The sequence below is a fragment of the Pseudorca crassidens genome, chromosome X, assembly GCF_039906515.1.
Source record: "Pseudorca crassidens isolate mPseCra1 chromosome X, mPseCra1.hap1, whole genome shotgun sequence".
NCBI classification, from domain to species: Eukaryota; Metazoa; Chordata; class Mammalia; order Artiodactyla; family Delphinidae; genus Pseudorca; species Pseudorca crassidens.
The window spans coordinates 50,098,683-50,126,064 of NC_090317.1; the positions used below are offsets into that span (position 1 = coordinate 50,098,683).

The 27,382-nt window shown below is 36.5% G+C and overlaps 1 long non-coding RNA gene across 1 annotated transcript in view; it reads left to right on the forward strand.

The window, feature by feature from the left end:
- Window positions 1-27,382, forward strand: part of LOC137217354 (uncharacterized) — a 574,439-nt gene that overhangs the window by 424,382 nt on the left and 122,675 nt on the right. Inside the window, exon 4 of the long non-coding RNA XR_010940074.1 lies at window positions 8,225-8,322. This is a non-coding gene — a long non-coding RNA (uncharacterized lncRNA). The remainder of the gene's footprint in view (window positions 1-8,224; window positions 8,323-27,382) is intronic.

Genomic DNA, 27,382 nt, shown 5'->3' on the forward strand with positions numbered 1-27,382 from the left:
CAACAGAGTACATTACTCAAGCAAATCCATAATATTTATTCTTGATAGTAGGTTTTCTAAATTACCATTCCTTCAGGTTAAAAGTAAATACTATCCATTTGCAGCAACATGGACGGACCTAGAGCTTATCATACTAAGTGAAGTAAGCCAGACAGAGAAGGGCAAATACCATATGATATTGCTTATATGTGGAATCTTAAAAAAAAGATACAGATGAATTTATTTATAAAACAGAAATAGACCCACAGAAAACAAACTCATGGTTACCAAAGGGGAAAGGTGGGGGGAGGGATGAATTAGGAGTTTGGGATTAACATGTACACACTACTATACATAAAGTAGATGACCAACAAGGACCTACTGTATAGCACAGGGAATATACTTAATATCTTGTAATAACCTATAAGGGAAAAGCTGAAAAAGAGTATATATATATATATATATATATAAAACGGAATCACTGTGCTCTACACCTGAAACTAACACAACATTGTAAATCAACTATACTTCAATTAAAAAAAAAAGTAAATACTTTAAGACACTAAATGTTACAAACATCATTTATACCCTGAAGAATAGTGAATGTAAGGACTGTTCAAGTCAGTTTGAAGAGGACTCTAAGGCCCTCTCTTGCTTATATAATAGGCTGTCTTCCTTTTATCTTGACTGTTCTCTTAAGAACTCTCCCTGGTCTGTGCCACTTAAACTTGCTTACTAGGTCATGCCTGTCACTGGTTACACACCCTTCATTTTGGATCATTTCTTGCTTTTGTCCTACTCTTTTGCCTTTTCCACTTTGGCCTGGCTCTTACTTCCTGACCTGGTTTTGTCCCAGAAAGTATACTTCACCATTGCATGCTGGACTGGTAAACCTCTTTACCGACACCTGACTTCTAGAATTCTATCTCTAGAAGGGGCCCTGGGCACTGTTTGCCCAGGGGGAAAGGTAGAATAATAAAAGATAAAACCAAAAATTGTTATTTGAAAAATTCTAAGAAGCTAAGGACAATAAAAAACTTAAAGATCTGTATTTGGAGCAAGAATTAAAAGGACTGGCACAGACAGCAATAAAAAAATGAAATTAATCAATTCTCATTTTACATCTTCTGCACATTTCTCAACATTCTTCTCAATCTCATTTCCCTATGATGTTCTTCCTCTGGTCCACACTGACTCCTTTCTGCCATTTCTAAGCCCCATATCCTGAACTGCCTTTTCAATAATTATGCCTTATGAATAAAGATCACATGTAGTTTTAAATCAACCAGGCTGCAAACTCTCAGGGGGGGCAAGTTTCGAGGGCCAGAAAAATTCCATTTTAGGGTGTTGAAATAATCTGAAAATATGATTTTAGAATCATTTCAGTCATCTTTGAGACTTTTAAGGGGCAGGAGATAGGCATCTGTGGTGATTTAAGGGAGAACAAGATGGATTCCTGACAATACAGAACTATAATCAACATATGTTTTCCTGGCAAGATTCTAGACTAGATTGTGAAATAAATGTCTTATGTACACTAAGAAAAGAATATGATAATTACCAGGAACCAGATGCTTTCTTCTAGGAATAAGTCATACTAAAATAACCTCATTTGATTTTTTGTTGTGTTACTAGTTTGATAGGAAGCTGTCTTGTTTTTGCAAACATTTGACAATCTTTAGCATGTTACTTATTTAGAATAGATAGGGAGGGATATGTGGGTTGGGTGAGAATAAAGTTAAATAAGTTTTATAATTGTTCAACTAATCGTTAACTGAGTACATTGATTATTAAATCAGTACCAGGTGGTTTCTGCTAATGATACCCCACACTCAGTTCTTGGTCATATTCTGATAAACAATTTTTATCAAAGGTTAAAGATTTCTCAGAAGACATCCTTATAAAATATGCAGATGACACTAGGGAGAATAGCTAGTATGGTAGAGGGCACCCCAGTGCAGAAAGCATAAAACCATGGGTTTGGTAAGATCGAAGGCTTGAATCAACTCTGCCACAGTTACTAGCTATGTGACCTGGGGTGAATTATTTCTGCTAACTCATGAAGACCAAGTGATCACCCAGAAAACAATAAATAGTAGCTTTTATTTATTTATTATTTTTGGATTTCATACAACCATTATTACTTCCATAGACCAGAAATATGAGCTAAAACTAAAGATGGAATTTAGCAGTTAAGATGAAAATCAATTGTACAGATGGAGGAGCTGAATATACTACATCTCATGTGAATAAAACTTAATGGTTCTAGTTGACTCTAAGGTCAGTATGAGTCAAACATATGATATTAATGACAAGCCAGCTAATGCAACTTAGATTTTCAATAGAATAATAGTATTTTGATTAAGGGAGATAGTAGTCCCTCAGTAGTGTTCAGACCCCATTTGGGAGACTGTGTTCAAGGAGGACTTTGATTTTCCTAGAGGAGGGTAACTACAATGGCAAAGAGTCTAGAATCCATGTTACAGGAGAAAAAGCATTCTGCTGGAGAAAATAAGACTTATGGGATGGGGATTGGTAGTAGACAAATCAAGGGAAGTATTTTTCCCCCTAAGCTGCTTATCATGGAGAATTTGAAGCAGATACAAAAACAGTGAGATTAGTATAATGAACTTCCATATACTCTCATCACCCAGATGCAATAGTTTTCAATTTATGGACAACATTGTTTTATCTATTATCCTCCCAACTGGATTATTTGGAGAGAAATCCCAGAATTTCAGATATCATGTCATTTCATCTATAAATGTTTTGCTATGTATCTTTAAAAGACAAGAACTTAAAAACCCATGATTACAATACCATTAACATAACTAAAAAATGAACAGTAATTTCTTAACATCATCAAATATCCAGTTAGTGTACAAATTTCTCTAGTTGTCTCACAAATGTTATTTTATAGTTTTTTTGAAACAAGAGCTCAATAAGAAGTCCATAGATTGTAATTGGTTGATATATCTTTCAATTCCATTTGTCTTTCTTTTATGATCCATGTTACTTATTGATCATTTGTCCTGTAGATTTTTCCCCAGTTTGGATTTTGTGGATTGAATTCTTGTGGTGCAGTTTTTTTCCTTTGACCCTGAATTTCCTATGAATTAGTAGTTGGATATTGAGGATTGGTCAGATTGTTTATTGTGTTTGAAAGAATGCTTCATAGGACCACTGGCGGTCCAGTGGTCAGGACTCGGTGCTTTCACTGCTGAGGGCCCAGGTTCAGTCCCTGGTCAGGGAACTAAGATCCCACAAGCTGCAAGGTCAAAAAAAGAAAAACAAAAAAAAAAGAATGCTTCATAAGCAGTGTTAATTTCTTCTTCCATCAGGAGGCACTTCATTTCCGGTTATCTCTTTTTTTAAAGGTTAGCAGCCATTGGTAAACATTACCTAGCTTTGCTTTTTGTTTTATCCATTAGGGCTTGCAAAAATGGTTATATTCTAACTCTGTCATTCCTTTTTCATTTATTACCTGGAATATTTCTGAAAAGGGAAAGTTCTGCTCATTAACTTTTTTCAAGCAAATAGATGTTTGTCACCTTCCAAAGGTCATGTTATGTCCTGGAATCTCGGTAGGGTCAGGGGGAGATAATGGAGAGTTTGAATTAGCTCCTCAAGCCTTCACAGTAAGAACTTCAAGTCTTCCTTCACAGTAAGAACCAATGGGAGATGATAGCAGTTTTCAAATAAAGTGATTTAAGGAGGAATCTTATTTTATTTAGTTTCAGAAAACTGGGCTAAGACCCATTGTAAGAGTTAAAGAAGGGAGGGCAATCTACATTTAATATGAAGAAAATTCTGCTAACAATTAGAACAGTCCCCAGATGGAATGGATTGCTTCATAGAGCAGATAGCTGGCTTCCTGTTACTGGGATGTTTAAGAAGGGTTAGTCTTTTGGGGACATTGTAAAAGAGATTCTTATGTTGGGTCGAAATTTAAAAGTCTTTTTCATCTCTGAGTTTCCATGATACTAAAATGCTCCCGAGGAACCAGAAGGAAGACAGATATGTAGGAACTCTTTCAGGGTGACAGCTGTGTAAGAAATCCATTTTGAATATTTGTGGTGGAAATTTCTGATCCAAAAAGCAAATGCTCTAAGTAGTTAAAAAAGGGTATTCTTGGGGCTTCCCTGGTGGTGCAGTGGTTGGGAGTCCGCCTGCCGATGCGGGGGACACGGGTTCGTGCCCCAGTCCGGGAGGATCCCACATGCCGCGGAGCGGCTGGGTCCATGGGCCATGGCCGCTGAGCCTGCGCGTCCAGAGCCTGTGCTCCGCAACGGGAGAGGCCACAACAATGAGAGGCCCGTGTCCCGCAAAAAAAAAAAAAAAAAAAAAAAAAAAAGGGTATTCTTGGTACGTTCCTCATACTCTGCTTGTTAACACCTTATAACTCCTGACATTTGCCTATGGAGAAAGTGTGATAATTCTTTTGTTAATAACTCACAGTTTGTTCCCAATTGAGGACTTTTTCCCAGAAATCACAGCTACAGTGCAGTATTAACAGATGCCACTATTCCTGTGGAAACCTTAGACTGTGTATTTTGCCTCTGGAGAGGGAGTCCTGCACTCAGAGTGGTATCTTGAAAAAATTCAATTCAAGATCATGAATAATATTTTGTGTTGTTGTATATTCCTATGTGCTTTTCTCAGGACAGTAGTTCCAAGATATACTAATAAGTGCCTCCTCTACCCCACTATCAGAAAAAGTGGGTTCTGTGGTTAAAATAATTGAGAAAATTCTATTTGTTTATTAACTCATTCGCCCATGCATTTATTTATTTTTACATCAGTATTCCAAGAGCCTATAATGTGCTAATTGTATGGTTAATATTCAAGAGGAGGATATACTACAGTATCCGGAATTTCCCACACTTATTTGACCACAGACTATTTTTTCATAGAATACAGTATAGGATGATAGTTCTGTGATACATACACAATTACATAATTTTGAAAAAAAAAAACAAACTTGGGATCATCTGATTCCTTATTTTCTCTCATCTCAAATCCAATCTACCAGCAAATCCTGTTGTTTCTACTGTCAAAATATATCCAGTGGAATATTACTCAGCCATAAAAAAGAATGAAATCATGCTATTTGCAACAACATGGATGGACCTAGAGATTATCATACTAAGTGAAGTAAGCCAGACAGAGAAAGATAAATATCATATATTGCTTATATGTGGAATCTGAAAAAAAAGATACAAATGAACTTGCTTACAAAACAGAAGGAGACCCACAGACATAGAAAACAAACTTATGGTTACCAAAGGGGAAAGAGGAGGGGAGGGATAAATTAGGAGGTTGGGATTAACAGATACACACTAGATAGATAACCAACAAGGACCTACTGTATAGCACAGGGACTACGCTCAGTATTTTGTAATAATCTATAAGGAAAAAGAATCTGAAAAAGAGTATATATATATATATATATATATATATATATATATATATATATATATATAAACTGAATCACTGTGCTGTACACCTGAAACTAACATGACATTGTAAATCAATTATACTTCAATTTAAAAATCCAGAATATGATGCTTCCTGATCACCTCCCTATACCCTGAGCCCAGCTACTTTTCTTTCTCTCTTTCTCTCTCCACCCTTCCTTTATTTTTCAACACAGTATTTATGACTAACACACTATTTCCTTTGCCTGTTTATCTCATTATTGCCTCTCTCCTCCCACTTCAATGTAACCTCCACGAGGCATCGGGCCTTGTCCTGTTTCTTGCTGTATCTCTAGCATCTGGAAGTGTGCCAGGATATAATAGATGCCAAATAAATATTTGTTGAATAAGTAAATGTGGTAGCTGACATTATAAATGCTCACAGTAAAAGGACATGTACATCATAGTATCCTGCAAGGAATGTTGGCTTTGTAGTTAGCCAGACAGGGATTTCTTTCCTGGTTCTGCTATTTATTTGTTGTAAGACCTTGAACATGTTAGCCGGTTGCTCTGTGCCTCAGCTCTATTACACATTGGAATAACGATCCATATTCCTTAGTTTTATTGTAATTCTTCAGCAGTGTATTAAACTATATATTCTATGTAACAAGGATGATATTAAATGAGAAAAAGGTATTTAAAGTACCTAGTGCAAAATTAGCATGATTCCTAGCAGAAGACCCAGTACAAGTTCTAGAGAACTACTATAATGAATATATTACCTTTCCTTCTCTTCTTCCTCCCTATCTCCCTTCAGTCCTCTCGCTGAGCTATTCTTGTTCTATTTTGTGATCTGCAACACATATTTATGAAGTTGTGTTAGGGTGAGTTCTGTGAATATGGAAGAGATTTTTTTCCCTTTGTAGAAATCAAACAAGCCTTAGTCAGCTAGGTCATGCAAGCATTGTCTTTCCATCAACACAACTAACAATCTCAGATGGATAGTTGCTAACAAAGAGAATTAGAAATGACATTGTCAGAGAGAATGGGAACCTGGCAAGTATGATGTTATCTATAAACTCCTGCTTTGGAATTGCATTCAAGATCACATTCTGAGCTACATCAGATGATCCGTTTCATTATTTTAGAGTCACACTTCATTTTTTGACCCAAATACTGTTAGCAGTTTGATCGTTCACCCTGTTCATGAGATCTGACTCTGAATGACTTTTAGCTGTTTCAGAAAATCAAATCTTCCCCTCAGAGGACCAAGATTTGCCATCAGTGAGGATACTCACGACAGTGTCTCAAACTCTGTATCTAATCCCACTTAGTAATTCCAGAAATGTTTGTATAGTAGCATCATTGTTAAAATCAGTGGGTGACCACTTTGAAGAACAGTGCTCATTTGATTGTCTCATTTCTGTTATGTCTGTGGACAAATTGGTCTGAAAAGCCCATAGTCACACCTTGGATACACTGTTATATCATAATACTCTCAAATCTATATTTATTTTCCCAAGGCCCCTGTGGCTTTTCATCCACACACTAGCTTTATCTATATGACCAAAGCATTGCAATGAAAAGCAACAGAAATGGTATTTGCAGCCATTTTGATGGACTTAGATGAACGGCACCATTACTGTGATAGTAACCCTTATATTTAGAGATGACTTTTCAATTGCTTGATCTGTTGAATGGTTGATACAGCTGCATATAAACATAACATCATCTTTATGTAAATACTGCTCTTCCCCCAAGTGTACCCAATCCTTCTTCTCTACTCATTCTGCTCCATTTTTTATTATTATACACATTCTATTTCTCTTCTTGTCATCTTGTATTAAGTTCTATGTCCCTTATTTTCAGGGACATCTTGTATGTTGTGTGGTGAGTGGGGTAGTGGGTGATCTCAAGTGAAGATACCTCTTTTACTGAGGAATGGTGACTGGCAATAGGAGAGAAGAGAGTGTTTGACCATTTCTGCTCATTCCTTTTACTTGACAGAGGTTAATTTCTTGCTAAGTCTTTCTTCTTTTTTGTGCTGAAGTGGAAAGTTTGAATCAGAGCTATCTCTTTTACTCCAGAAGCTTATAAGCCCATATCTCTTTACCTCTATGCACAGCTTCTTGACCCCCTTTGCTCCAAAGTTTATCTTTGTTAAATACTGTAAGCAGAGACAGATTTACTTTGAAGCCAGAGAAGCTTAAGCTACAGGGCTGCTTACTTGCATTGGCCATTCCAAGATCCTGTACTTTATTATTTTTTAATTGAAGTATAGTTGACTTACAATGTTGTGTTAGTTTCAGGTGTGCAGCAAAGTGACTCGGTTATACATACATATATATCTATTTTTTTTCAGATTCTTTTCCCTTATAGGTTATAATAAAATATTGAGTATAGTTCCCCCTGTACTTCATTTTGTACTTGTAATTTGCTATTATTTTCCTTAGAGCATTCTCCCTTCAGCTGCGTAGGATTTAGGCTCTTTAAAAAACCCTGAATTCACCCTTGAAAATAATCGTCTCTTCTGTCTCTTCTACTTACTCTTTTTCTTAAATTGAAGTATAGTTATTTTACAATGTGTAAAAAGCAATATGCTGCTGAAAAGTAATATGATTCAATTATACATATACATACATTTTTTAAAAATATTCTTTTCCATTATGGTTTATCACAGGATATTACTTACTTCCTCTTGAAGATTTGCTCCAACCATTGCTTTGTTTCTGTTGCCGTTCCTTCTGTCCTTGATCTCTGTTCAGGACAAGTTGAAGGCCAAACCTTAACTGATGGTTTCTCTGAATGGCTTCTTTTACTCTATTCAGTGCGAATGAATCCTAGAGAATTGAGAAGCCTTTCAAGACACAACGATGGCTGTGGTCCTGAGAAAACATGGGAGGAATCAGACTGGAGCTCTACTAAGGTATTTACTAGTTTGACATTAGTTAACATTTCTGAGCCTCAATTCCTCACCTGCCAAATGGAAATAATAATATTTACTGTTCATATTTGCTATGAGGATTAAACCAGAAAATCTAGGTTAAAGCACTCTTACTTCAAGTGCTTGACACTACTTGGTATCAACACATTTAAATTGGACTTTCTTCTTCCCACTAGCTATCTATTTTACATTTGGTAGTATATATATGTCAATGCTACTCTCTCACTTCGTCCCAGCTTACTCTTCCCCCTCCCTGTGTCCTCAAGTCCGTTCTCTACGTCTGCATCTCTGCATCGCATGGGGAGATCAACTCGGTGCTTTGTGACTACCCAGAGCGGTGGGATAGGGAGGGTGGGAGGGAGATGCAAGAAGGAGGGGATGTGGGGATATATGTATACATATAGCTGATTCACTTTGTTATACAGCAGAAACTAACACAACATTGTAAAGCAATTATACTCCAATAAAGATGTTAAAAAAAAAATGGACTTCCTTTTCCTTCAGCTGCCATAGCAGAATGTAGCAGAGAAAGTTGGTTATGCAGGGAGGATATTTCCCATCTGCATTTTTAGGGAACTTTTTTGACCTCCAAGAACTAGAAAAATGCTTGTCATTAGTCTGAAAAGGCAAGTGAGACCCCAGGCAGACACAAAGGGTGAAACTGCTGCTTTGTTTGAGAGAGTGGCAGTGGCAGCTGCAAGAAATGGCAGCAGCCGCAGCATCCCTGTAAGCCACCCATCTTCAGGCTCTAGAGTCTTTTGGGCTCTGATAAGAGAGAGTACATCCTTCCCATACCCAATGTATTAAAAGTTGGTTTTCACCCCTTTCTTTTTTGCTTCCTATGTTTACAGAATAAACATTTGGTCTTTAGATGGGAGAATGAATCTCTGTTGGGGGTGGAGGGGTGGCGTAGAATATCATTTATTAAATGGATACTTTTCAGGTGTGTTTCTTAAATGATACTTAACAAAAGGCAGAGGAGAGCCAGGGAGGCTTCAGTAAGCTGTTGAGTCAGGATGTCTTGTTCTTTCTGTCTTTTCTGTCAGAGTATTTGTTCATTTTGCAAAATCTTAGCAGCATGGTTTGTAACCATATTTTGAACATTAGGATTTTGAAAGATTGTATAATTTCTTGGCTTAAAAATTAAGGAAATGAACCACCTCATTATGCCTAATAGGTAACCCTAGGCAATAGAGAAAATTTATTATACATAATACCTGGTAAGTATATTGTGCCTGTGATCTTGTTGAGAATGTTTTATTCCCAAGGTATGTGGACATTTGCCTATTATATATTTTATCTATGCAGAAAAATAATGGAAAGAACATCAGGCTGGAAGAGAGGTGTTCTAATCCTAGTTCTGTATCAGTCAAGTTTGTGGCTTTTGGGTGAGTGACTTCATTTTGTGTTGTAGGTGATACATCTGCAAAGCGTGAAAGTAACTGTGTCTCTAGGTTGTGTTGAGAAGACACATGAGATCATATGTGTGCAAGTTTTGTAAGTTCAGAGGAAGATATACAGTAATAGTAACTTCTCACATTAACATGAGTGATTTAAGCATAAGGCTGAGGCCCTTGATATTTGAGAAAAAAAGAAGATGTAGAGAAATGACTGGTTAGTGTGAACTCAAAACTCTGAATCAAGATAGGTCACCACTTACCTGGACATTATTAATATAACTCTTTGTAGAAACACCTTCACAAAATTATAATTTAATATTATACCCAGTTTTTATTGAGGATATATTTTTAAAATAGCCAGTAGAAAAATTTTGCTTAAGAACATTGCCTATTAGGTCTAATGTTTCTTACATAAAGAGCTTCATGAAAAACTCCTCTAACTATTTAGTTTCAGGCAAAAGCAAAAAATAAAGAAAATCTGTATCCAGATGAATTGGTACTTTTAATCAAACAATAACCACTACATAATTCATTATATTTCTAATTTTGCCTTGACTATCGGGAAGCTCACAGTTAAATATAATGACGAATTGCAGTAATTAACCTCAGTGTGTGGTTTTCCCATATAGTTATCTTCTTTCCTCAACCTTAAAGCCATTTTGTATAGGTGCCATGCATAATAAACTAATTCAAATATGTTATTTTTGAAAATAGGCAGGTAGATAAATAATATTTCTGTATAAATCTGGTGGCTCATTTGTGACCACTATATTGGTGACTCCAGGATATTTGGTTTGATTACCATGTAGGCAATTGAATATTGCTCTATTCAAAGGCAATCTGCATTGACCCTACACGGATGACTGGCATGCAAACCTTTGGCTACAAGGAGAAACTGAGAAAGAACGGGGACCAATTAGAACTAAGCCTTTACTAATACTATAAAAATAACTAAAACCATATGCTATCAATAATAGTGTAGTATAATCAACCTTAGAAATGAACAACAGCAATATTTTATTATTCATTCACATATGGCAGGATCGTATTTTGCCCTTGTTTCCTGAGTAATAATCATGGAACATTAAGATCTGAGATTCCATTTTCCCACTGCATGCTATCATGGCATTGGAGTAGTAGGATAAAAGTAAGTTTGTGCTATGTTTAGACAAATGGGCTAGAGACAGACTATCTTTGGTCTTTCATGAACCAGAACTATCAGGATATATTAATATATTACTCTGTCCAGGTAAGCGATGACAGAGTCATTGGTAGATGCCCAGAAGACACTGATGATTTCAAAAGTAATTCTGCTGGGCTGAGAGGGCAATGGGTTTTAAAGCTCACTAAATAAGGTTTTGAATTTCTTTTTTAGATGCAGGGCAGTGAGCAGAAGGTTGGAAAAGAGGGTCTAATGAAGCCTTGTTAGAGGTTGCCATTGAGATCAATTTTGGACTAAATTTCCAAAAGAACTGAACCTCTTTCTGAATAGGGAAAGGTTACTCCAGTGGGACAAGCTCTGGCTTCCAAAACAGAGGGACTCCTTTAGACCTCAAAACTAGCATGCTCATGGACAGTCACCTGAGGCATTGCAGAAAGGCTTAATGAACCACATAGCAAGGCAAGGATGAGAAGAAGAATCTTTTTAAAACAGTTAAGAGATTAAGTCAATGCAAGCATTCTTCTTTTTGTGTTCCCGCATTTTTAGCACTATCTTACCATTAAAGAAAACCCATAGCTGGCAGTGCAGAAACTGGATAATAATCACTCATCTCCCTTGAATCTAAGCCTCATTCACCAATGATTTCCCTTCTTGAAACAGACTGCCAGGGCCAAGAGACTGGACAATACTTCTGAGAAAAAATAGGGCATGGCAGGAGATTCAGGGTGAGGAACGAGCCCACACAACCTACAGCTTTTAAGCTAAGTTGCTTACTCTTGCTCTTTTTGGGTAAGTTCTATCACAGCTATATTCTGATTGTGTGAGAGGGTGAAATCCCCAGAGTAGTAGAAGGAGATACAGTGTCTAGAGAGGGAAAAACCTTTGGGAAATAATGGCATTCTGTAGAAAGAAATTCAGGAGAGAGACTCAGTTTCCACCTTTGGGTACAGGTTGCATGTGTCTGTACATTTATAGGCATCTAGATGAGAAGTAAGCTTTCTTCATGGAGGTGGAAATATTTACTGGAGAGAACAAGGAATAAAGGTAATATTTTTGAAATATCAACCAGGAAAGTTTATTCCTCTTCATGTTTCCTTATCTTTATGGCCCTTTCTCTTCATCACTAACCCCTCAAAAGTTATTACAAGCATAGAGAACAGAGTGAAAGTGACAACACTAGGGGTCAGAGCAAGACTTCCTGCTCCTGAGAGGAGGCAAGATTTTATAGAGGTGGAAGAGAAAGTTGGAAGGGAAAGCCTTTAAAGAGTCTGTGGTGATTTAGATCCACTACAGATTCATGTAGTTATATAAATGCATACAATTCATGCATGTCCCAATTTTAGCATTGATTTTGAATTATTAATGATTCAAATTAAGACCTATTTGCCATGAATCTTCAACTTCCTGATATTTATTAACTGTTTACATAGGGTAAAAATAAGGGAGCAATTTCAAGGGTTGTTAGATAGAAGTCAACAAGATAGAATATAGGGTTTCGATGAAATGAAATTAATAAGAATAGGTATATTTTGAGTATGGGAGAGAAAAAAGATGTGATATGTAGAGTCTATCTTCATGGAACTTATCATTTTATTCAGGATATAAAATTGAGTATATGTAACATTATTAAATCATATGTGGCTCCATATATTCTAGTGGCAGCATGATTCAAACAATGTTCTAAATTCTCTAGGAAGCCAAAGCAAGAATGGGTCAGTGTTAATGAGGATGATTATAGTTGCTTCACACTGCATGGTCTTTGAAATCAAATACTTCTTGTATTACTCTTGGCTGTGCTACTTACTATTTGTGTGACTGTAGACATGTTAAATAACCCCTTTGAGCCTATTTTTATCATTTGTAAGATGAAGATTGTAATAGTGCCTACTTCATTGGGTTGTTGTGAGAATTTAATAAAATAATGCATGGTAAACACCAAGCATAGTCATTGGCACATAGTAATGTTTGTTAAATATAGATATGAAGGAGAAGGTAGCATAAGAGACAGTTTTTGGAAGACTTTGATGGGTAAAAAGGATGGAGGAAGGCGTCCCATATCAAGAGGATGTATGAGCTATGTCATACAAGTAGGAATGGCTTGTTTAGGGAGCAATGACATGAATCTGTCAGAACTAGAACATTCTCTCAGGAGAATTAGATTTTAAAAGTATGTTGAGATGGTAGTAGTCACAGAAAGGGACAGTAATAAGGTTCCCTGAGATTTTAAGAAAAAGGTCAGGAAAAGCTTACCATTTGAGAATGAAACAATTTCAAATCAGCTTATATTGATGGGATTATTTATTGACTTGATCCACAGACACCATGTATTGCTAAAGAGTCTTAGAAAATACAGTAGTCTAATCAATAGCTCCCCAGTTTCTCGCTGCCTAAACAAGGTGATCAGGGTATATCTTTAGATTGAATTTGTAACTAAAGAAAGCTGCACCCTAATTAACTATATTGTTTCCTTTATGAAAGAATGGAAGTGTTGAATTCTGCATGAGCTCCCTCCAAAACTTTAGAAAAATAGTGAGAACCCATGGAAAGTTTTAGTCAGACTATAACATAATCAAATCACTGTTTTGGAAGCTGAATGGGAGTAGTAGGAAGAATGGACTGGAAGAGTAAAAATTGGAGGCAGGGAGGTAAATTTGAAGGCAATGATGCTTGATCCACCAGAGGGCAGATAGCAGAAGCAAGAAGAGCTACGGTCCTGAAGTGTGGAACAAAAACCACATTCACAGAAAGATAGACAAGATGAAAAGGCAGAGGGCTATGCACCAGATGAAGGAACAAGATAAAACCCCAGAAAAACAACTAAATGAAATGGAGATAGACAATCTTCCAGAAAAAGAATTCAGAATAATGATAGTGAAGATGATCCAGGACCTCCGAAAAAGAATGGAGACAGAGATAGAGAAGATGCAAGAAATGTTTAACAAAGATCTAGGGGAATTAAAGAACAAACAAACAGAGGTGAACAATACAATAACTGAAATGAAAACTACACTAGAAGGAATCAATAACAGAGTAACTGAGGCAGAAGAACGGATGAGTGACCTGGAAGACAGAATGGTGGAATTCACTGCGGTGGAACAAAATAAATAAAAAAGAATGTAAAGAAATGAAGACAGCCTAAGAGACCTCTGGGACAGCATTAAATGCAACAACCTTCACATTATAGGGGTCCCAGAGGGGAAGAGAGAGAGAAAGGACCCAAGAAAATATTTGAAGAGATTATAGTCGAAAACTTCCCCAACATGGGAAAGGAAATAGCCACCCAGGTTCAGGAAGCGCAGAGAGTCCCATACAGGATAAACCCAAGGAGAAACACACCGAGACACATAGTAATCAAATTGGCAAAAATTAAAGTCAAAGAAAAATTATTGAAGGCAGCAAGGGAAAAATGACAAGTAACATACAAGGGAACTCCCATAAGGTTAACAGCTGATTTCTCAGCAGAAACTCTACAAGCCAGAAGGGAGTGGCATGATATACTTAAAGTGATGAAAGGGAAGAACCTACAACCAAGATTACTCTACCCAGCAAGAATCTCATTCAGATTCGATGGAGAAATCAAAAGCTTTATAGACAAACAAAAGCTAAGAGAATTCAGCACCACCAAACCAGTTCTATAACAAATGCTAAAGGAACTTCTCTAAGTGGGAAACACAAGAGAAGAAAAGGACCTACAAAAACAAACCCAAAACAATTAAGAAAATGGTCATAGGAACATACATATTGATAATTACCTTAAACGTGAATGGATTAAATGCTTCAACCAAAAGACACAGGCTTGCTGAATGGATACAAAAACAAAACCCGCCTATATGCTGTCTACAAGAGACCCACTTCAGACCTAGGGACACATGCAGACTGAAAGTGAGGGGATGGAAAAAGATATTCCATGCAATTGGAAATCAAAAGAAAGCTGGAGTAGCAATACTCATATCAGATAAAATGACTTTAAAATAAATAATGTTACAAGAGACAAGGAAGGACACTATGTAATGATCAAGGGATCAATCCATGAAGAAGATATAACAATTATAAATATATATGCTCCCAACATAGGAGCAGCTCAATACATAAGGCAACTGCTAACAGCTATAAAAGAGGAAAAGAGGATTGGGATTGACATGTATACACTGATGTGTATAAAATGGATGACTAAGAAGAAAATAAATAAACATTTAAAAAAATTTTAAAAAAAAGAAGGCAATGATTCTTACAATTCATGTTAAATGGCTCAATTTGCAAATAATCTTTGACATATAATTTGTTTGGAAAAGTACCATAAAATATAACAGTAGTTTAATGACCAATTTAGAACCATAGTGATTGTATAGATCTAGGTCTAGGTAATTTGTAAAACTTAATTTTTTTCTGCCTAAGGACCACCAATTTTTTTTTTTGATTTTTTTTTTTGGTGAAATAAAATGAGTATGTTCATTTGAAAAATAATGTTAAAACCAATACCCAGGTACCTGCCATTCTGTTTAAGACCTAGATTGTTACCAGAACCTTAGAATCCCCTTAAGTGCCCTCTGCCCCAATTGTATCCATCTCCTGGAGGTAACCACTACCCTGATTAATACAGGTTCTCTTGATTATAATTATTGTTTATCACTTCTGTATGTCTGCGTAAACAATATGTTACTTTTCCTATTTCAGTACTTTATATAAATGGAATCATACTCTTCTGTGATTTGCTTCATTATCTCATTATAATTTGTGGATTCACCAACATTAACATGTATAGCTGTAGTCCATTCCTTTTCACTGCTGTATACTATTCCATTATATGACTATACCATAATTTGGTGAACTAGTTTAACATGGTATAGATATTTGGCTATTTCAAGTATTTTTCCTATTATTGATAGTAATGCTGTACCAGCCTCAGTTTACATGCCCTGCTACTGATCTGCTAGTCCCTCCCACCCAACCTTTTCCTATGTTCATGCATCTCTAGTAACTACTCATACTATTTCTATGGTCATCAAGCCCAGGAGCTGTTATTATCACGGACTAAAATGAGCACACATGCATGGCACTAACCGGCAAAAGAGACTATTGTGTTGTGTGCCATCTGGACTAGACCATGAGGGCTCTGGCTTCTACACTGATTCCTTGGAAGAAACAGTTGACACAAAATGGCAATGGGGGAAGCCAATTTCCTGCAAAGCAGTCTTTGTCCAGGATGAGTTGAGAGAGAGGAAGGAGGTATCAGATACATTGATCTCTCTTTCTCTTCCCTCCCCCCAACAGACTCTTGTAAAACAAAGTAGTTGCATAAGCCTCCTTGAAGACATTCAAAGATGGAGCCATTTATTACGTTTGACCAGCTTTTGAATATATTTACCCTCCCATCTTTCCTACCTCACTTCACTTTTTAAAAAACTTTTTATGAGAGGAAGGAGGTATCAGATACATTGATCTCTCTTTCTCTTCCCTCCCCCCAACAGACTCTTGTAAAACAAAGTAGTTGCATAAGCCTCTTTGAAGACATTCAAAGATGGAGCCATTTATTACGTTTGACCAGCTTTTGAATATATTTACCCTCCCATCTTTCCTACCTCACTTCACTTTTTAAAAAACTTTTTATGAAAAAAAAAAAAAAAAAAACTTTTTATGGCTTATTTTAGATATTTTACTTTTTTTCTCCCTCCTGCTTCCCTCACTGCATTCTCCAGTAAAGTCTGAGCACGTAAACTTTTACCTCAACCCCTGTTTTTCAGGGAACCCGGTTTTACACAGCTGCAATGGGCATCTTAACACTTTTTGTTCTTTTCAAGTACATGCTCAAATAGTTTCTTCAGAATATGTACCTAGGAATAGAATCGCTAAGTTGTAGCTATAGTTGTAGCTGTAGAATTGCTGAGTTGTAGTAAATGCTCAGATTGACTAAGCAATGTCAAGCTGTTTTCCTAAGTGATTTATACCTGTGTATACTTTCAGTAGCACTGCATGAGACTTCCTGTTGCTTTACAGTCTCTCCAAAACTTGGTGTTGTCTATATTTTTAGTATTTCTAGTTTGGTGGGTATATAATGACATCTCACTTGACTTTGCTAAGCTTTTCCTTGAATATAAGTGAAGCTGAGGACTATTTCATATGTTCACAGGACATTTGTATTTCATCCTCTGTAAAATGCCTGACCATGTCTTTTGCAAATTTTCTATTGGTACGGCTGTCTTTTCTTCCTGACTGGTCAGAGTTCTTTATATATTTGTGCAGTAATCCTTTCTTGGTTATATGTCTTTCAAATATCTTCTCCGGGCTTTTTTTTTTTTTTTTTTTACCCCATATCGATTACCATTTATCCCTGTACCTTTTAATGCATGGTCTGTTTCTTCCACACTGATCTGCAATGTTTGCTCTGTCATAAATCAAGTTTCCACATATACATGGGTCTGTTCTGGACTGTCCATTTTGTTCCATTGTTCTGTATGTCCACCCTTGCTCTAATACCACATTATCTCTATTAATATAGCTTTATAGTAAGTCTTGAAAATTGGTAGGGCAAGTTGCCTTGCCTTACTCTTGTACACTATCTTGTCTGTTTCTGATCCTTTGCTTTGCCAAGTCACACACACACACACACACACAGACGCAAATAACCTGTTAGGATTTTTTCTGGAATTGCATTGGATATTTAGATCAATTTCTACTATGCTCATGAAGGTGATCAGTTTCTGAGTTTTCTTTTTTGTACTGTACTTGTCTTTTTTTGGTATCTCATAAAATGCATGGGAGAATGTTTCCTATTTTTCTATTCTCTGCAATAGTTTATGTAAGATTTGAATTGTGTGTGCCTTTAATGTACGATAGAACTCTCTTGTCAAGTCACCTGGGCCCTGATTGTTCTTTGATCAAATATTTTTAAACTACTGCTTCAATTTCTTTAATCATTCTAAGACTATTTAGATTTTCTGTTTCTCTGTGAGTTATTTTTTTTTGGTGCTTATATGCTTCTTATTCATTTCATCTGTGTCTTCAAACTTCTTGGCATAGCATTGTTTGTACTTCCCTTTTATCTGTTTCACTTCTGTTATACCTGATTCATGCCCACTTTTTCATTCCTAATATAGCACTTTTGTTCTTTTTCTTCTTGATTAATTTTGCCAAAGTTTTGTTGTCTTCTTTTAATCTTTCCTAAGAACCATCTTTTAGTCTTTCCTAAGAACCACATTTTGACATTATTTATCATCTCTATTTTATGCCTTATATTTCACTAATTCCTGATTTTAGCTTTATTTCCTTCATTTTGTTTTCTTTTGATTTATTCTGATGCTCTTTTTCTAACATCTTAAGTCGTATGCTTAGCTCATTAATTTTGAGGCTTTCTTCTCTTTAAACAGTTTTTGGATTAAGATCTACATACAGAAGACTGTAAAAGCATATACATCCAGTTTAATGAATAATTATTAAGTAACCACTCTTCAGATCAAGAAATGGAGACCTACCAACTCCATTAGTCCTCTGTGCAGTCATCTTGTGTCCCTGATCATGTAACCTCTGCCCTCTACATGTAACCACTACCGTGATGAGATATAATTTGTTTATTTAAAATTTTATTACTTAAATATTCATCCCTAAATGATATAGTTTAACCTTCTCTGTTTTTGAACTTTACATTTAATGGAACAAAACATAATGTACCCTTTATAAACCTTATTTTTTTCACCTGATATTATACCTGTTAGATTCATTCTTTCACTTTCATTGCTGTAATCAATTTTGTGAATATACCACAATTTATATATCCAGTGTGCTATTATTAAACATTTGACTTATTTCCGGTTTTTGCTATCACAAATTATCCTTCTATGAATATTCTCGTACATTTCTCTTGGAGCAAGAGTTTCTCTATATACTAGATGCAGAATTGTTCACCCATAAGATATGTGTAAGTTAGCCTTCAATAGAATATGGTAAACAGTTTATCTAAGTGTACCAGTTTACACTTTCACCAGGTACCAATTTGCAATCCTGCAAGCAGTGTACAGTATATAAGAGTTCTCGGAGCTCCATACTTGGTCTTCTCTAACTTTTTACGTGTCTCCAGTCTGGAAAGTGTATACAGGTATTTAGTTTTGCTTTATAATGAGCATTCCCTGATTGCTACTAAGATTGGGCTCATTTTTTTTTCTTCTAATATCATCATTTAAGCTGTATGTTTTATCATAGTTCTGCTTTATTTGCATCCCACTTAGTTTAATAAAATGCATTTATTGTTTTAGTTCTAAATATATTGTAATGTTCATTATAATTTCTTCTTTAACCTAGGAATTACTTCAGAATTTGTTGTTAAACTTCCATATATAGGACATCAATGTCTTACATCTCCTAATTTTGTCTTTATTTTCTCCAGCAACTACAGTGATTGGCTCTCTTTTCAGGGATTTTTTTCCCCACTGCAAAATAACAAAATTTGTAATTACTTAATAAAATTTAACAGTGTAGAGGGGGGAAAAAATACATTGATGCAGATGGTGGACAGGGCCACTGAGTACATTCTCTACGGATACTTGATTCAAATTCATACCTCAACAAAATTACAAATTACAATCTTTTATTAAATTTAAAATAAGGGATATATCAAAGTGAATATTAAAATCTATGAATTATATTGGCATTTACTCAACAAATTTCAATGATCTTTCATATGTATCACTTAGTTTGACTCAACCATAGTCCTGTAAGATAGGTGATATTATGCCTGTCTTATAGATGGCACAGTTCAGAGTTGTTGAGGGCCTGGATTAAGGCTGTGAGAGTGCAGGTTTCTGGATAGATATAAGGAAAATTGCAGAGGTAATATAGATGGGTCTTAGAAGCCATTTTGAAATACAATTAATATTAATTTAGATAAGTATCACAAGAAAAGGAGCAGATTTTAGATGGGAGAAAGGTGAATTTGAGGAGTGGCAAAAAAAATTCATATTTAAACTTATTCATGGAGCAGCATGAAACAATATATTTGGAGGTAAGAAGCCAAGAAATGTCTAAATTTATCTGTGGAAAGGTGATGATAGGAGCCATGTGAGAGGATGAGAGTATCTAAGGGGAGGAATGGTGACTGTGAAGAAGGGCAGAGCCTTGGGTTCTGTCTACATTTGAAGGATAAGTGGAGGAAGAAGAAAGAGCTAAAGAAACTGAACTGAATGCAAAAAAGATGTATGAGGAAAACTGGAGAGTGTAGTTTCATGATAGCCAAAGGAGGAGAATATTTGAATCAGGGAGAGGGTGTGGTTGCCTCAGCTGCTGTAGAGAGGCTGGTTATTAAGAGAGTGAAGAGTCCACAGAATTTGATGATTAGAAAATCAGTGGTGGGCTTCCCTGGTGGCACAGTGGTTAAGAATCTGCCTGCCAATGCAGGGGACACGGGTTCGAGCCCTGGTCCAGGAAGATCCCAAATGCTGCAGAGCAGCTAAGCCTGTGCACCACAACTACTGAGCCTGTGCTCTAGAGCCCGTGAGCCACAACTACTGAGCCCACGTGCCACAACTACTGAAGCCCACGCACCTAGAGCCCATGCTCCACAACAAGAGAAACCACCACAATGAGAAGCCCGCCCACCACAATGTAGAGTAGCCCCCGCTTACCACAACTAGAGAAAGCCCGTGCGCATCAACAAAGACCCAACACAGACAAAAATTAATTAATTAATTAATTTTTTTAAAAAAGTTACTTTCAAAAAAATAATCTGTGGTGACCTTATTGAAAAGCAGCTTCAGTAGAGTTGTGGGTCAGAGGCTAGATTGTAATCAATTTAGGAATGACTCAATGGTGAGAAATAGTAGATGATTCTTTCCTGTAGTTTGTAATGAAAAGAAGAGAGAGAAAAGGAGAGTTTAAGGGAAACACTGGCAGAGTGTAGGTTTTTGTTTTGTTTTCTTATCTTAATAGTGACATTTGAGTGTATTTTTACAAGAGAGGGGGAAGTTATCAATGTTGTAGAAAAGATTGAAAAATCAAAAAAGGGGCGATATGATAGGAAATGTGTTGGAGATGGAAAAGTTGCTGAATTTATAGTCAAGAAGTTAGTGTTTATATGCTGGCTCTGCCACTGTCCCGGTTTATGTTTATAGGCAAATCATTTGGCATGTTGTGTTCCCAATTTTACTCATCTGTCCAGTCAGAATAATCACATTTACTATATATATCTTAAGGAATTGGTGTAAAAATTGAATAAATAATATTTGCAGAAGTGCAGTTAGGAATGAATATATATCATATATCTGGGTGCACAACTGTGATAAGTGGTCATTAATATTGATTTCTTTTTTCTTTGGAATAGATATTATTAGTAAGAGTGATAGTGACTGTATGGACACAGTTCCAGAGGGTGGGTTCAAAGGTACCGATGTAGTTTCTCCTTGAAAATGTGTTTAGACATAACTTCCTCCAAAACAGAAGGGAAGAGGAAGATAAAGGGAAAGTTTGAAGGAGAAACTTGAAGGATGTGATTACAGAATATTCAGGGCTTTTTAAAATTCCAAATAGGTAAAATTCAAATTCAAATGACAGATCAGTTATTTGTAAGTAGCCTGAACAAATGTGGGGATACTGCTACTTTTATATCTTATATCGCTAGCAAGAGCTTACAGAAAATTGTTTTATCTTCAGTTTTTTCTCAGGAGCTTCAATTTTTGGTCCACTCTTCATTCTGTGAGTTCTTATATCATCTATGAAACTTGTTTGGAGTTTCTCTAACAATGTTATCCAAGAAAATTTTTTTTTTTTTTTTGCGGTACGTGGGCCTCTCACTGTTGTGGTCTCTCCCGTTGCGGAGCACAGTCTCCGGACGCGCAGGCGCAGCGGCCATGGCTCACGGGCCCAGCCGCTCCGCGGCGTGTGGGATCTTCCTGGACCGGGGCACGAACCCGTGTCCCCTGCATCGGCAGGTGGACTCTCAACCACTGCACCACCAGGGAAGCCCCAAGAAAATATTTTATGAATACTATGTGCAAAACATTGTGCTAGGGCAGTATTTCTCAACTAAGGATAGTTCTACATACATGAACATGACTCTGGCCAACAAGGGTGTTTACAAATATGGAGGGACAGTTTCAAGGGTCACAATAACTAGAATGCTGTTGGCATTTTGTGGAAGGGGGCTACAGTTATTAAATATCCTTCAGTTCATAAAACAGTCCTACACATTTGCTAGAGACTGTGGGGAACAAAACATTAAAAAACAATTTTGCTTTAAAGCAATATGTATGTAGTTTCATTGTGGATGCAAGACATACATACTAAAGATTCTGTAACAGTAGAAGATACTGCTGAAGTATGTAAAATAAGTGGGAAGGATAATGGCATTATTGATAACAGGGACCATACCCATTCCATTTTTTCCTGGCTCCTAACCTAGTGCCTGGAAAATCATAGGTCTCCAATAAATATATATTGAATGAATAAGTGAATGAATGAATGAATATATGATCTAGGATTTGAGAAGAGAGGTGTCAAAGGGAATAGTGTGCTGCAGTGACAAGAGCACAGAATTGGGAATCAAGAAGGAGGCTTGGGGTTCTGGTCATTATTTGCCCACTGGCTCTGTAATTTTAAATAAATCATTAAATTTCTAAGTCTTGATTTCATCGTCTATAGACAAGACCATTGTACTAGATTATTTCTAAGAAAATTTCCAACTCTAAAATTCAGTGGTTCTATGAATTAGGGACAGTTATGTATAGGAGATGAAGTTGGAATTGGGTGTTAAAGTGTAGAGCAAAAGGAGTCAATGCTTGGAAGGGAAGGCAGTGTGAGCCTTGTCATCATAGAGTAAGTCTGAATGTTCAACATCTTCTGGAGAGGAAAGTTCTTGTTTGGAAGTAATGACTGGCAAGTTTGGGGCAATGACTGTGGTAGCCTTTGAGATTTAGGCTAACAAGGTGAATTTAATCCTGTAGATAACTGATTTGGCTTTTGCTTCACTCAGTCCAGTTTTAGAGTAGCATCGTTGCTTCAGGTCCTTCTCACTGTGTTCTCCCTGCCAGATTAGCCAAAATTGGTCATAAACCCTTTGACACTACAGTTGGAACTGTTGACCTTTGTCTGTGGAACAACTTTAGCCCTGTATGTTATTCTCCTAGGCCAGAGTTACTCAAAGTATAGTCTCCTGATGATAACTTCCAAATCTCCTAGGATGTGTGTTCAAGATGCAGATTCTCAGGTCCTACACAGATAGGCTGAGGCTGAGTTTCTAAGGGGTGCTATCCAAGAATCCATATTTAAAACAAGTGAATCAGGTGAGTCTTATGTACAGAACTGGCTTCATGGGAGTGTGACCTGTGCAATCACACTGGGCCCCACACTCAGAAGGGTCCTGCACTTGGTTTAATGCTCTGCTGTTGCTCTCTTGAGATTGTTAAACATTTTGAATAAGGTGTCTGCTTTTTGATTTTGCACTGGGCTCCACAAATTCTATAGTCAGTACCACTTATGAGAAGTGCTAAAGTTTGAGAACTACGACCTTAGCTCAGTCCTTATGTATTCCCCAATTCCTTCCCATTCTCATTGGTCTTTGTCATAGTGTGCCTAGCGTGACTTTTACGAAACAGATGGGGATTATGACATCAGGCAATTATAAATGTTGAAATGGCTTTTGGTAGAAATTCAAATGACAGAAGGTATGTTTTTTTCGAAAAAAAGTTTAATAGCATTATGGTTTGTAGAAAATAAAGACTGGAGGTTGGGAGGCAATTTAGGAGATGATTGTAATAAATCATACCTGAAATGATGAGAGTTTGAAAAGGAAAGGTAGTTGGAATGGAAAGAAAGTAATGAGTTTCCAAACAAAAACAAAGGAATTCATAGCACTTGGTAATTGATTAGTTATATGCCCAGAAGAGTTCCCAAGCCTTGGGGCCAGGTGAATGAAATAGGCATGTTATGAGAGGCATTTGGGTGTGGAAGGAAAAATACATTTCATTTTTGATACATAGCATTTGGTGGCAGGTAATCCAGGTAGAAAGGCCCAGTTGGATATTACAAATTAGAGCTAACGGTTTGATGCAGAAATTAAAGCCTGGAGCATCTTCAAAAAAGAGATAACACTTGAAGCCGTGAGAGTACACCTACTGGACTGAAAAGACGTCAAAGTGTAAAGAAAGTGAAACACTAAATAGACATCTTTTGCTATCTGTAGGTAGAAGATAGGAGAAGTGCTGTAAGGGGGAAAGGAAGAAGTCGACTTCTAAATTGAAGAAGTCGATGGATACTTTAGGAATCTTACATTTGTTTCAGCTCAGAGTCAGCGGAATAGACTGGACAGCCACATGCTGTTTTTGGCTTTGTGGCCCTGTGAGTCTATCACACTGCACAGGTATAATTATTATTATATGGCTGAGTAAACCCAATTCATTCAAGATGTTAATATTTCTCTGGTCATCACCAGTGATGCATAGCGGCATCATTTGTCAGTATCTGTTATACTGCAGCTTGCCTTAAGAGACTGTTCAAAGGAGCAAGAAAATCCTGCGTAAAAGAGGTGATTTGTTACCTTAAATGTCAAAAGAATGCACATTGGGAATGTGGAGAATGCTACTTAAAAATAGGTTAGAATGTTGACTGGGGTAATGCAGTTGCTTTGATTATGTCATGATATTGTTCAGATTTAAAAGAATGAGTGTACTTTTTGTTAGAAGAAATAGGCTACGGGTTGTCTAATCCATTATGGTGGAGATTTTCATCGGAAGTTTGTTTTGAAATTGCTGTCACACATTTAATTGTTGGAATTCACAGAATCTCATGCTATCCCTACCCACCACCACTTCCAACAAGGTAAGTTTTTTTTTAAATAGGATCATGGATCCTGTAGACATTTTTGCATGTTAGCTTGAAAACACTGGTCATGGCAGAAAGGAAGCCGGACTTAAAAATAAAATAATCATTTTCATTTATAATTTGAGCTATGTCTGTTACACAGAGAAACAGGTAAATTACATGAAACCTTTTCTGTTATGAGAACAGATCGAGCACTTTAATAATACTTTGCAAATCTTGAAAAGAGCTCCTGACAATGATACATCATCTGTGGAAGCTGTATGAAGCAAAAAAAATAATGCCTGCCTAATCCATGCCAGTATTTTGTCCCAAAGCTAAAATTAACAAAGACCATCCAACCCTCTACCATGACCAAAAAGAAGAAAGCCCTAACATGTGCTTTAATTAATGTTCAGTGTATGTAATTAGTACAATAGATGATCTACCACTTACCTTCGGAAATAAAGAAAACTCCTCTCTTAACTAGTCTGATTATAAAATGTCCCTAATATTTTTATTCTTCACAAAGACTTATTTTCAGTATAAGAAATCTAGTATGCTGAAATATGAAAAATATATTCTTTATCTAAGCAATAAAAAGCCTTTGAGAATTTATAGCTACTTTGAAAAAGCTACTGAACAGTGCACAGGGGAAAGTTCCAATTATTTTTAAGTCGTGTGAGGAAATGTATTGTTAAGTTGAAAGCAAAACTGTCAGCAGTCTCATGATGCCTCAACATAATGGGCAACCACTTGAATTAATATTTTAATTTGCCTTGTTCTTATTAGAGGACATGTGGCAGGTTTCCATCTTGGCTGTGAAATACTCTGATTTTAATTTTGGTAAAATCCTTAGCAGTCGTTTCATGCTGTATTTGATGGGAGGCTAACATTCCATTATCCAACATTCCATTAACAAGGTTTCTTCAATGAATATGAGGTTTTAAAATGAAATTTGCATATCTGCCATGCAGTGATTCAACAGTCAGTCTCCTTGCTTCTTTGTTACTGTGAAACACGATGCAGATTAGTGAAAGCACTTGGTTCTACATCTTTATGGTTTCTCCACTGGTAGATATGTTTGGATAGATCCGTTATTATGCTAATTTTCTCGTGTTATCTTTGGTTGCCTGAGACCATGGGACAAGAAATTTCACAAATTTTGGAAAATAATAACATGATTCTCAGCAAGGCAATCACAGGGACACATTCAGATGTGAAATTTGTCTTGAACTATACAAATACTTCCATGTTTGTCTAGCATCAGAATCACTGAAAGGAGGGAGAATGGAAGATGTCCACTTAATGATAATGTGTAATTTTTGCTATTTGAGTAACACTACCTTATCCTTAAATTTGAAGGCTGTAAGAGAAACTGCAAGATATTAGAGGAAAGACTAGAAGAACATCACATGGTAGAGCAGACTGATAGGGAGAAGTTAGAAGAAAGGAGGAAGTGACGTTAACCTCAGAGTGGATGGATTAGTGTTTAGATTAGAGCAATGTCTGTGAAAATGTAAAACCACTGGTAAGTCCAGGAAATTCATAGAGCTAATTATAGAGGTTTCAAAGATGATTCCTGGGCAACCAGTCACCATCAGGAGTAATGCTGAGATTGATGAGGAATTTGGGGATGTTGTGGAAACATTCTGATCACAGTCTAATTTTAGGTAATAGAAGATAATTCAAGGAAAAAATCTTATGGACAATCAGAATCAAGGGAGTAAAAATGGGTGGGGAAGGTGAGATGCAGATTCACTGTATGCAGGTGAAACCGAAGCTATGAAAACAGAAACGCAGTCTGTTGGAGTGAATGTAAAGAGACTAGGTCAACCTCACCTCTTAAACTTTTTGAGGAGCTTGAGGGAAGACTAGTCTATGTGGGAGGGAGCATTACTAGAAGAAGCCTTTGGGTGTGCCACTTTAGAGTTTCTTGTAGTGCCATCTGCTGTCCACAGAGAGCTCCGTACTGTGGTAACTATTGTTTTGATTACTGTACTTCATTGAAATATAGTGAGTGAAATAAAATAATGGAGTGCATTCATTCCGCAGCAACTAGGATGCAAGCGTATTATTATAAAAGGCTTGAAAGTACTCAGAAGTCCCTGACCACTTATGTAGTTAATTCAAAAAACGTGACTCTTGTTTTGCTAAGCCATCACTCTCTCTGACAAAAAATCATTGGAATAAAAGTCTATTTTCCAGGCAATGAAAATGAGCAGGGCAGTTTTCTTAATGGCTCCAGTAATAGCAGTGGACTACAGGATTTAAGCAGTCCTTTTAGAGTGAATAACTAGGAACAAAATGGATGAAACTGATGTATAAATGTGGCTTATGTACTTATATATGTTTGTGTGTATATCAACTACATTTTAATCTGTAGAAAGAGGAGCACCCTTTACAAATTGTTTATTGAATGACTGATGCAAATCTCCTAAACCACCTCCTTTTTTGCTGTTACTTAAATAAGACTATCATAAAAGAATATGTTCCAGAAAGTCATGCCCTTTAGGAACAGAATGAGTAGGTAGGATAATTTATATTTTAAATAAACGACTGTGGGGAAAGAAAACTTCCTTGGATTTCTTGTTGCTCCTGTAAAAATCTCCAGCCTTCTGACACAAAAGACATGTATATTATATAAAGATCGAGCATGTTTGCTTTCACTTCCCCTAGGAACATTTTACTGTTCATATACCAT